Below are 12,505 nucleotides of genomic sequence, written 5' to 3'. Positions count from 1 at the left end.
CAGTTTTTCCATCTCTCTCAACTTTCTGATTTAAAAGCCTGCATTTGCACTTGCTCCCCCTTTCCTGTAACTATAGTCGAGATACAGATTTGCTCTATCCAGGACTATTTGTAAGCTCCTGAGCCCCCCCCAAGCCTTTCTTTGTTGGAGGGAAGCCTTCTAGCTTATCAGTGGGAGTGGTAAGCACTAGGTAACCTATCTACCATATAAGGAGTGGTTTCTGGGCCCAGAAAGTGTAGTTTATTGGCAGTTTGGTCAGTTTTTCAATCTCTCTCAGCTTTCCAGTTTAAAAGCCTGCATTTGCTATTGTTTCCCACCTTTCCTGTAACTAGTTTAGTCCAGATACAGACTTGCTGTATCCAGGAGTGTTTGCACACTTCTGAGCGGTGCCAGAGCCTGCTCCTCAGATTTTTCCTTATATCTACTAGTTCTCTCCTCTCCTGCACTTATACTAGCTTATTAGTCTAGCACTTTAGCAGACTTCTTGTAGCAATTATTTTAGCACACAAGTGCTACCAGCACTAAACATTCTACATTAGTTTAGCACTTTACCAGACTTCTTGTAGCAATTATTGTAGACCCCAAGTGCTACCAGCACTAAACCTTCTACAAGGAAACAGATCTAGTACTTATTATCAATGCCCACCCCGCCAGGCATGTCTAAAGGTCAGTTCCCTGTGCTTTCTCATATTAACCTGGTGAACTTGGGAATCCTGAGACAATGTAGCAACTGCCTCATGTACACCATCAACCCTCTCCTCTTACCTTCCAACACTCAGACTTGCGAGAGATGCACTTATATATCCAAATTGGAAGCCACGCACTCTCCAGCCAAGATGGCCTGCATATCTCACCCCTGGGCTTCCGGATACTGGCCAAGGCTTTTGCCACCCCTATAGTGCCTTTTTTAGGCAGTGTTCCAAAGACCAAATTACCACTGTAACAGCTACAAACAAATGCAATCTGAGGGTCATGTTGCTTAAAGCTAGAATCGAAATCTCAAAATGCACTTGCTTGAGGCACTCCTTAAAATGGAGAACACCGACATTTATGCTGTAACAGAGACCTGGTTCAAGGCAGCAGAAAGCACCCCTGCACTACCAGGCTATAACCTTTGGCCCCAGAACTTAGGCTGAAGCTCCAAAGGTGGTGGTGTCTCCATATTCATAAAGGATGCGCACACCTCCAGACTGGTAGCCCAACATAACGTATCAGAGATACTTCAGGTGCAGCTAACATTGGGTAAGACAGTGATTCAGGTCATAGCCTGCTATAGGTCCCCAACCATGTCCCAAGACTCGCACTCCACGTTCCTAAGCACCCTGGAAAATATTAGGGTCCAACCTAACACTCTCTTGCTAGGCGACTTCAACTACCCCTCCATTAACTGGGTAAACTACTCATGTACCAATACACTTGCCCAACGTTTCCGGAGTTCATTAATTCTAATGCCCTGGACCAGCTTGTTCTTACCCCCACTAGAGGTAGTAACATCCTTGACCTGGTCAGTACTAACATGGGCAACCATTGCTCTACACCAATAGTCAGCTCCTCCCAGGTTAGATCCCACCACAAAATAATCACCTTGGAAATCCACATCCCTCCCACCCCCCACCCCCAGCAAAGGTAACCACCATAAAAAACTTCTCCAAAGCTAACTTTGGAATCCTAAAAACAGAGGTGGCTGACTTCACGGCACCCATGCAAATGGAGAATAGTTGCGTGACTGCAGAATCGTACACCAATGCACTGTGCAAACACATACATGAATCTCACCATACCCAGTAGAATCAAGACACTTTCCTCCAAAAAAAGAAGCCAATCTGGTGGTCCCCTGCCATAAATAAACTTTACAACAGAAGGAGGAAACTGATGCAGAATAAGGTGAAGTCCCAAGACAGGAAAAACACTCTTATCTGCCTCAACAAAAAGTTGAGATCCCTCAAGTCCTCTAAAGCTAGGTATGAAAAGATGTATGTAAAGAATCTCCATGGCAATACACAGATTTGCTCTGAGCTACTGCACAATGGTACCTCCTATACCAAGCCAACAGATATTGCCAGTATACTGGCTGACAGATTCAGTGCCAGTTTTACCCCCCCCCCCAAAGGACCAATCACAATACCAGTAGATTGCCAGGCACCCAGTATTATTGCCACACAGGTTAAAACAGCACTGGCCATGGCCAAGAATACAGCTTCTGTGAGACCTGACAATTTCCCTGGTTGTGTTCTACATGAACTACAGAGTGAACTGGCATCTCACCAGTGTGCTCCTTTCAATCACAGCCTCGCCTCAGGCTTTGTCCCTGCCGAATGGCACACTGCTACAGTTATCCCTCTCCACAAAGGAGGAGTGACTACAGACCCTGGAGACTATTGCCCCATTAGCCTGACAAGTCTGATATGCAAAGCTATGGAATGCATCATCATGGACCTAATAAACAAGGCTATAGGCAATCTCCAAACTCTGAATCCCACACAGTTTGGTTTTGTGAAGGGTAGATCATGCCTGGAATATATATATATATATATAGGTTGTTGTTACACTAAAAACCCCAATACACACCCAAGGCCTTAAAATAAATTGATATACAAAAATAATAATAATAATATATATTATATATTATAAACAACATCAACACCCTTAATATTTTTCTATTTCTTTTCCTTGAGGGTCGGTTGGTTGGACACACCAAAAAAAAACTAAACTATTTCTGCAGTATATTGATTATGTCTAGCTAATAATGCATTTGTTTTTTTTTTTTTGATATCTGATAAATGCTCTCTAAAATATGATCTCAAATGCCTGCTAGTTATCATGAGTTGAGGGTGACACACCAACCCAAAAAAAACAAAAAACTAATGCACTTAATGATATTAACTAGCTAATGCATTTTGTTAATTTTTTTTTTTTATTTCTGATGATGAAATGCTCTCTAATGATCTCTCAAATGCCTGCTAGTTTGCCTACATTTATTACCTGAAGGTTTATCAAACTGTTGATCCTTTATTAATAATAAATAAATGTTTCTCCTTATTATTTCAAAAAAGCCTTATATAAAGTGTATGTCTCTCTACCAATCACTTCTTTTGCATATTTCTACAAAATTTCATTAGGATACCCCTATTTAAAACTATATATTTTACATACAATTACAAATTTATATCATAATTTAACTAACTGTCTAAATAAATAATATAAATAAAAACTAAGTTTCATATGTGAACTAAAAAACTACCATTAATATAAATATAAAAAAAAAAGTATTGAGTTTGACTTTTCTCTTTTCCAAATTATAATTAAGTCAAAAAAAACCACATAAAATTTGACATTATCATGCCTGCTCAACTTGGTTGACTTCTTTGAGTCAGTCACCAGAGCTGTGGATGAAGGCAAGGTGATTCATACAGCCTACCTTGATCTGGCCAAGGCTTATGATACCATTCCCCACTCAGGAATCATAGAAAAACTCACTAAGCTTGGCATCAACCCCTATATCACTAGGTGGGTTGCAAACTGGCTCACAGATCAAACCCACAATGTGAAAGTAGCTGACTCAAAGTCAAACTACCAATTAGTGACAAGTGGAGTCCCACAAGGTTCGGTCCTAAGTCCTCTCCTGTTTGGTATCTACTTCTCTGAAGTCCAGGTCAACATGAAGGGACTCTGGCTGACAAGATTTGCAAACGATTGTAAGTTGGGAGCTATTATTAACCCAAACTAGGTATACCAAAGAACTCCAGTTAAATCCACAAGGCACACTGGAACACACACCAAGAAATCTCTGAAGGAACTCCAGGCAAGAGTAGAACTGAAGTAAAACTTGTTAAGCAACAATTTATTTCTACAATGCTTTTCGTTCAACTGATAGCCAAACTTCTTCAGACAAACAGAGCAATATATACATCTCCCTTTACAAACACATCCTCAAATACTGGACTTATAAAAATCCTACTTAGACTAATATAAAATAAACTAATCCAATGAAAAATCAAACAATCATGAAATATTAACCCAACATTCACATTTCAAGGTTTATAAAAACATGCTGTTAATATAATGCTTGCTTAAATCTCGAATGAACATGTAGGCAAATGGAGTCAAGTACACGGCAGTGTATGTGCAACTACCATCAACACAAACATCAGATCGCCATTGCTCTATCTCAATAGACTTCTTAATTTCAGTATGCATGAAAGAGAAACCTTGTCATTAAGACACGGAGCTCTGTAAGAATTCAACCTCAACTGCCAAATCAATTCTTGTCTCTCTAACAATAACTGGTAAGTGCCCCCTTTTACATCTGATGTAATTTGATTTAAAACCCTAAACACAAAAGAGTGAGTGGGGTTCTCACTACAATGTTTGGCCAGGACATTCTCTAACCTAGCCATCCTTATACTGTATACATGTTCTATAAGTCTATTGAGATAGAGCAATGGCCGTCTGATGTTTGTGTTGATGGTAGTTGCACATACATTGTCGTGTACTTGACTCCATTTGCCTACATGTTCGTTCGAGATTTAAGCAAGCATTATATTAACAGCGTGTTTTTATAAACCTTGAAATGTGAATGCTGGGTTAATATTTCATGATTGTTTAATTTTTCATTGGATTAGTTTATTTTATATTAGTCTAAGTAGGATTTTTATAAGTCCAGCATTTGAGAATGTTATTTTTTATCTAGTGGGTAACATTTGATTGATTATGTATAAAAGTTATTTTATTTTTAACGTGTAGTTCAGTTATTTATGGTATAGTCCCTTTAAATGTCAATTAGTTTTAACGTGTTTGTAAAGGGAGATGTATATATGGGTGTGGGTATTATTTGCTCTGTTTGAAGAAGTTTGGCTATCAGTTGAATGAAAAGCGTTGTGGAAATAAATTGTTGCTTAACAAGTTTGACTTCTGTTCTGCTCTTGCCTGGAGTTCCTTTGGAGATTTCTTGGTGTGTGTTCTAGTGTGGCTTGTGGATTTAGCTATTATTAACTACCCAAGTGATGTTGACATCTTACAGAATGGCCTCACTGTGACCAACAGCTGGTGTCAGAACCATGGCCTTGAGCTCAATGCCAAAAATGTGTCATCCCCTTTGGGAAAAACTCGGTTCCCATGAATTACCACTTTGATGGTAGTCCACTGAACACAGAAGATGTTATAAGAGATCTGGGAACACAGGCTGACAGCAACCTCTCTTTTGATCAGCACATTGCCACTGTGGTCAGAAAGTCCTTCTATGTGGCACATCTCATTACTAAGGGTTTTGCATCCAGGAAGAAAGAGGTCATTGTCTCCCTCTACTCTTCCCTCATTAGGTCAATAGAGTACAATGCCCCATTTGGCATGTACCTCACTAGACACATGCAACAAATGGAGAGGCTGCAAAAGTACCTCACAAAGAGGATCCTAGGCCTTAAACACTTATCCTATATGGACAGACTCAAAAAACTCCAACTATTCTCTGTCTCATATTGCCTACTTAGAGGTGATCTTTGCTTGACTTACAAAGCCATATCTGACCCAGCTCTGTTAGAAATGCTACATCTAAAGAAATCCCAATCCCTCAACACCACACACTCCAGAGACCTCAACCTCATTACCACAATTAACAGAACATGCTGGAGGGACAGGTTCATAACCCAGAGACTGCCCATGCTATGGAACATACTTCCCATACATGTCAAGCAGAGCACCTCGCTGACTGTCATCAAGAGAAATCTTGATGAGTGGATGGGAAACAGAAAATTCACCCTGGGGATAAAACCATTGCCTCTACCTGACAGAAGCACTGGGAACTAAGGTCAGGTGGCACTATGCCAGGGTAATCCTATGGCTAGACTTGTAAAGGCCCCAGGGCCATTAGCCTAGTACACACCTATGAACCTATGAACAACTGAACTATTAACAAGAAAGTGTTAAAAACTGACATATGTAAGCTTACGTGGAAGCTCATCCTAGGACATACTTGCTCTCCCTGAAACAGCAGCACCAACATTTATCACATGTTGTCATGGACTTTCCACTCAGCTATCTTATATGACTTTATGGAGCCTTTCAATTCATCATTCGTCAGTGCTCCTTTTGATGGCAGTTTGTTGTTTGGCCCAAAATTGAAGGAAGCACTCTCCAGATGCAAAAAGGATGGAAAGACCCTCTTTGCAGTGGGCTTTCAGTTTTGAACCACCAAAGATCCTTTTCTAGGAATTTCTAGGAGTGGTCGAAAGATATGGTTCAGAAAGTCCCAGAGTCCTTTCCAGGACACACGTGGAGATAGTTTCCCAAGGGGCAGGGAGGGAACTTGAATGGACGCCACTGCCCTCACAGCAGAGGAGCTCCACAAATCCAGGAGTCTAGAGATTCTTTCTCTGACAGACCCTATCAGCTTTCCTGGAAGGAGGCCCGATTGTCCCCCTCTGGAGGCAATCTGGGGTTGACTATCCTTGCAACAGAGATTCTAGCTATATTTAACAAGAGATACTTTGGTGCAAAGGATAATTTCCAGAGGCTATATAATTCCATTTTCCCTGCCAACTCCAACTTTACACAAAATTCCCGATGTTTCAGTCAGTCAGAGGAAAGAAGCAGCAATAGAAATATAAAAGCAGCTAAAAAAAGAATCATCCAAGAGGGCCCACTAGATGAAACAGAATTTGGAACTTACTCAAGATTATTTTTAGTGCCAAGGAAAATGGGATTAGAGACCAGTTTTGGACCTCAGCATTCTAAACAAGTCAATTCAATGTACAGAGTTTTGGATGGTCATGGTTAAGTCCATTCTACCCTTCTAGGACAGGGATAAATGGATATACCCGAAAGACCTCCAGGATGAGTACTGTCCCATAAAGATGATCAGACACTCCCGAAGGTATTTATGCTTCCTGATGGGAGTCAGTCACTGTCAGTTCAGAACACTGCCCTTTGGTCTCAGCGCAGCCCCAGGGTGTTCAGCAAAGGCATGGCAGTAGTAGCAGCTCACCTGAGACTGCAGGGATTCTAAGTGTTTCCATTTCTAGATGACTGTCTCATTACCTCTCTGACCAGGCATCTGCTAACAAGAGCAAGGGATGAGGTTCTTCAGATTTGTTCTCATCCAGGAGTAACCATAAATTACGAGAAGTGTGAATTACAACCAACTTAAACCATGGAGTTCAGTTTTCAACACAATATCAGTGACAGCTTCTCTTCCTCTTTCAAGAGTACAGACTATCAGATTCCAGATTATGAAAATAGTTTGCAGTACCAAGATTTCAGCCTGCTTGATCCTTCAAGTCTTAGTATTAATGTCAGCTGCATACGTTTAGTTCTTCTAGCCAGATTTCATATGAGAATTCATCAATGGATGCTAGCAACACAATAGTCGATTCTTTACCAGCACATGTCAGCACAATATGGATCACTCAGGCATGCAGGACTTACCTGTGGTAGTGGATTCAGTAAGATCATGTTCTACAAGGTCATACTTTCATTCTCTCTCAGCCCAAGGCCATAGTGACCATGGACACTTCTGAGATTGGGGAGCACTTCCTGGGGAAAACATTCCAAAGCACCTGGTCCCCTTAAGAGGTCAATTTGCATTTCAGTGTTCTAGACATGAGAGTGGTGATGGCCTTTCAGGACACTCTCCCTTTAGGAACAATTATGATGCAGACAATATGTCAATAGTTTGGTACATCAACAAATAAGGAGAAAACAGATCTTACCCCTTGTGTCGAGAAGCACTGAGAGGATGATATTGGGCGATCTCATCCAACCACTTTCTCATAGCAATACACGTTCTGGGGAAATCAAGTGTGATAGCAGACAAATTCAGGTGGTCCATTCTTCCTCACGAGTGGTCTCTCAACATAGAAGTGACAGAAATGTTTTTCTGTCAATGGGACCAAACTTGCTTCTCCTCTAATCAAGAAATGCAGCAGCTACTTTGCCCTAATCCCCCCCCCCTCGGGAATCACTGAAGAATGCTCTACTCCATGATTGGCCTCCTGGGCTTCTTTATGCTTACCCTCCAGTTCCTCTAATCCCAGAATTTCTGTAGAAAGCTACCAGGTTGAAGGGTCCTCCTCTTTGCACCTTACTGGCCTTGACAGATTTGTTTCCCCCTTCCTATGGCCTCATCTACTTTACCATCCTTGGAGTCTGGATCCAGTTCCAGACCTCTTGTTTCACCTGACAGGAATGGTTCATCTGGATATCTCCAATCTCAAGTTAACAGCATGGTTTCTTCAATTCCATTCATAGCCAGACAACCTGTGCTCTCTTCCGCAGTCTATCATTTTTGTTTTATCTTTCCATAAGCCTTCTACAACAAGACTTTACACAAGTAAATGGAAATGTTTGTTTACTGGGCATAGTGAAGGCACATTAACCCCTTCTCAGTTCCTATATATAGCATAATTGAATTTTTGGCATGAGTTTTTAATGATGGACTAGCTTCTTCATAATTAAATTTAAGTTAACAGCAATCTCTAATCTTCATGTTGGATGTGAGAATTCTCTTGTGGCCTCTTTTAAATGTTGTAAGAAATTTTTGAGAGGCCACACTCTTACTAAGACCCTTGTACAGAGATCCTACACTTCCATGGGATATGAACTTGGTACTGCAGGCCTTAATTCATTATCCCTTTGAACTAGCAGATAAATGTGATCTTAAGTTCTTGTCTTGGAAAATTGTTTTTTGAGTGGCTATTACCTCTTCTCCAAGAATTTCAGAGCTTCAACCATTGTCCTGTAAACCTGCTTACTTGGTCTTCCATAAGGATAGAGTCACATTACTTACCAAGGCTTCCTTCCTTTCTAAGGTAATGTCAGAATCCTTTATCAATTAGTCCATTAATTTGCCAGTTTTCTTTCCTAATTTTGAGAATAAAGGGGAATATATGTTGCATGTATTAGATGCTTACAGACAATTATGTTTTTACTTACAGAGAACAAAATAAATTAGAAAGACAGATCGATTATTTGTGTCCTTTGCAGACACTAAATTGGGAAAACCAGTTGCAAAGGTAACCTTAGCCCGATGGTTAACGAATTGTGTATCATTCATCTACAAGTTGGGTTTAACATTAACAAAACCTTTAAAAGCCTAGGTCCATGGCAACTTCTTTAGTGTTTCTATCTAGGGCTTCCAGGGGCAACATAACTGTGGCTGCAACTTGGGCCAATCCTCATACCTTTATCACTCATTACAAACTGGATCTGGTCATGAGGGAGGAAGAGCAGCCTTTGGCTCAGCTGTGCTCAGGAATATCCTTCCTTAGAGTCCACCCAGGAATTTAGGTAGCTGGGGACTCAACAGTTGACGATAGAATGAAAATTGACAACATTGGAATATGAATTTATGTACCTACCATAACGTTCCATCTGTGTTGTCCATTTTCATTCTTCCTCAACTTGCCACCCACCAACCCCCCAACCTTTAAAAGACTACCCTCCCTACCCTCTCCCAACAAAACAAGCAGCAACCAAACCATAGCGTCACCAGCGCCTTTTATATTAAAAATAACAAAGTAACAAGCGCTTCTCCTTCAAAAGGGCATCATCACAATGGATTTCTGGAAGAACAAGTTGTTATAAGGCCACTACTATTCTTGATGTTGAACTCCAGATATAGTTTATTCTATAGTTTCCTCTGTGGAATATATATATATATATATATATATATATATATATATATATATATATATATATATATATATATATATATATATATATATATATATATATATATATATATATATATAGGTTTACTATCAAAAGGACGAAAATTACGTCTGTGAACGGTGATTTCTGTGACAAATATTGTCGACTCATGAATATGAAGTAGGTTGTATGATCGACTCAGCGACGTCGATAAATTCTGTCAACCTTAAGGTGGAACTTTCCCATTGAAATCCATGCTGTAACCCCCTGCCCTGTGTACGTCCTTCTAAATGGATGTACAAATGAATGTCGACATTCTGACAGTTGCTCCTACCATAGTCAAGGAAGTGGCTGTTCAGCATGTCACTGTCGACCTTTTGATTGTAAACCTATCTATATATATCTATATCTATATCTATATATATATATATATATATATATATATATATATATATATATATTTGGGTAAGGAAGGAGCTTGAGAGTTTTTTTGTTCCCGCAAGTTTTACAAATGGGCAAGTCGGATCGGACCCAACAGTTGAGGAAGAATGAAACTAGACAACACAGATGGAACATTATGTAAGTGCATAACGTATTACATACCATGTAATCTTTATAGTGACAATACAAATTCAGATGTTCTAATACTTGTACTAAAGTGGACAGCCATTATTCACAAATATGAATACTCAAATATAATCACAATAAGTGTGTGTGTCTGTATGTGACAATTTAAGTGTGTAATATACACAGCATACTGGGGAAAATGTCTCATTTCTGCTACATGCATTCCTGACAGCTGTTTGCGTGTAGTTTATAAAGCGGTCTTTTAAAGTATACCTGCACATTGGGGACACAACAGGAAATACTACATCCACACTTTGCCCACCACTCTCATAACAGGATATGTCTGACCGATCATATAATGATGATGGCATCATCTATAAAGACAACTCTGACAAGGCAAATACATACTTTACTGGTGTTGCAAACATCACATACTGTGCTTTGCAGATGGGAACTAAATAATTACATGTGTGATAAGTTAGCACAGCAGAACCATTATTTGTGTGTTTCTATGTACAGTCAGAGGAACATCTGTCTGTGTCCAAGGAAAATGGGATTAGAGACCAGTTTTGGACCTCTAGGACAGGGATAAATGGATATACCCGAAAGACCTCCAGGATGAGTACTGTCCCATAAAGATGATCAGACACTCCCGAAGGTATTTATGCTTCCTGATGGGAGTCAGTCACTGTCAGTTCAGAACACTGCCCTTTGGTCTCAGCGCAGCCCCAGGGAGTTCAGCAAAGGCATGGCAGTAGTAGCAGCTCACCTGAGACTGCAGGGATTCTAAGTGTTTCCATTTCTAGATGACTGTCTCATTACCTCTCTGACCAGGCATCTGCTAACAAGAGCAAGGGATGAGGTTCTTCAGATTTGTTCTCATCCAGGAGTAACCATAAATTACGAGAAGTGTGAATTACAACCAACTTAAACCATGGAGTTCAGTTTTCAACACAATATCAGTGACAGCTTCTCTTCCTCTTTCAAGAGTACAGACTATCAGATTCCAGATTATGAAAATAGTTTGCAGTACCAAGATTTCAGCCTGCTTGATCCTTCAAGTCTTAGTATTAATGTCAGCTGCATAAGTTTAGTTCTTCTAGCCAGATTTCATATGAGAATTCATCAATGGATGCTAGCAACACAATAGTCGATTCTTTACCAGCACATGTCAGCACAATATGGATCACTCAGGCATGCAGGACTTACCTGTGGTAGTGGATTCAGTAAGATCATGTTCTACAAGGTCATACTTTCATTCTCTCTCAGCCCAAGGCCATAGTGACCATGGACACTTCTGAGATTGGGGAGCACTTCCTGGGGAAAACATTCCAAAGCACCTGGTCCCCTTAAGAGGTCAATTTGCATTTCAGTGTTCTAGACATGAGAGTGGTGCTGGCCTTTCAGGACACTCTCCCTTTAGGAACAATTATGATGCAGACAATATGTCAGTAGTTTGGTACATCAACAAATAAGGAGAAAACAGATCTTACCCCTTGTGTCGAGAAGCACTGAGAGGATGATATTGGGCGATCTCATCCAACCACTTTCTCATAGCAATACACGTTCTGGGGAAATCACGTGTGATAGCAGACAAATTCAGGTGGTCCATTCTTCCTCACGAGTGGTCTCTCAACATAGAAGTGACAGAAATGTTTTTCTGTCAATGGGACCAAACTTGCTTCTCCTCTAATCAAGAAATGCAGCAGCTACTTTGCCCTAATCCCCCCCCCCTCGGGAATCACTGAAGAATGCTCTACTCCATGATTGGCCTCCTGGGCTTCTTTATGCTTACCCTCCAGTTCCTCTAATCCCAGAATTTCTGTAGAAAGCTACCAGGTTGAAGGGTCCTCCTCTTTGCACCTTACTGGCCTTGACAGATTTGTTTCCCCCTTCCTATGGCCTCATATACTTTACCATCCTTGGAGTCTGGATCCAGTTCCAGACCTCCTGTTTCACCTGACAGGAATGGTTCATCTGGATATCTCCAATCTCAAGTTAACAGCATGGTTTCTTCAATTCCATTCATAGCCAGACAACCTGTGCTCTCTTCCGCAGTCTATCATTTTTGTTTTATCTTTCCATAAGCCTTCTACAACAAGACTTTACACAAGTAAATGGAAATGTTTGTTTACTGGGCATAGTGAAGGCACATTAACCCCTTCTCAGTTCCTATATATAGCATAATTGAATTTTTGGCATGAGTTTTTAATGATGGACTAGCTTCTTCATAATTAAATTTAAGTTAGCAGCAATCTCTAATCGTCATGTTGGATGTGAGAATTCTCTTGTGGCC

The 12,505-nt window shown here is 40.4% G+C and overlaps 1 protein-coding gene across 4 annotated transcripts in view; it reads left to right on the top strand.

Moving 5' to 3' along the window:
- Nucleotides 1–12,505, top strand: part of TBC1D22A (TBC1 domain family member 22A) — a 5,448,426-nt gene that overhangs the window by 5,020,358 nt on the left and 415,563 nt on the right. The gene's annotated exons all lie outside the window — the stretch shown is intronic.

Source organism: Protopterus annectens, chromosome 11.part0 (assembly GCF_019279795.1).
Source record: "Protopterus annectens isolate FY-2018-M chromosome 11.part0, PAN1.0, whole genome shotgun sequence".
In the NCBI taxonomy this organism is placed as follows: Eukaryota; Metazoa; Chordata; order Ceratodontiformes; family Protopteridae; genus Protopterus; species Protopterus annectens.
This window is presented reverse-complemented; position numbering and strand designations above follow the sequence as displayed.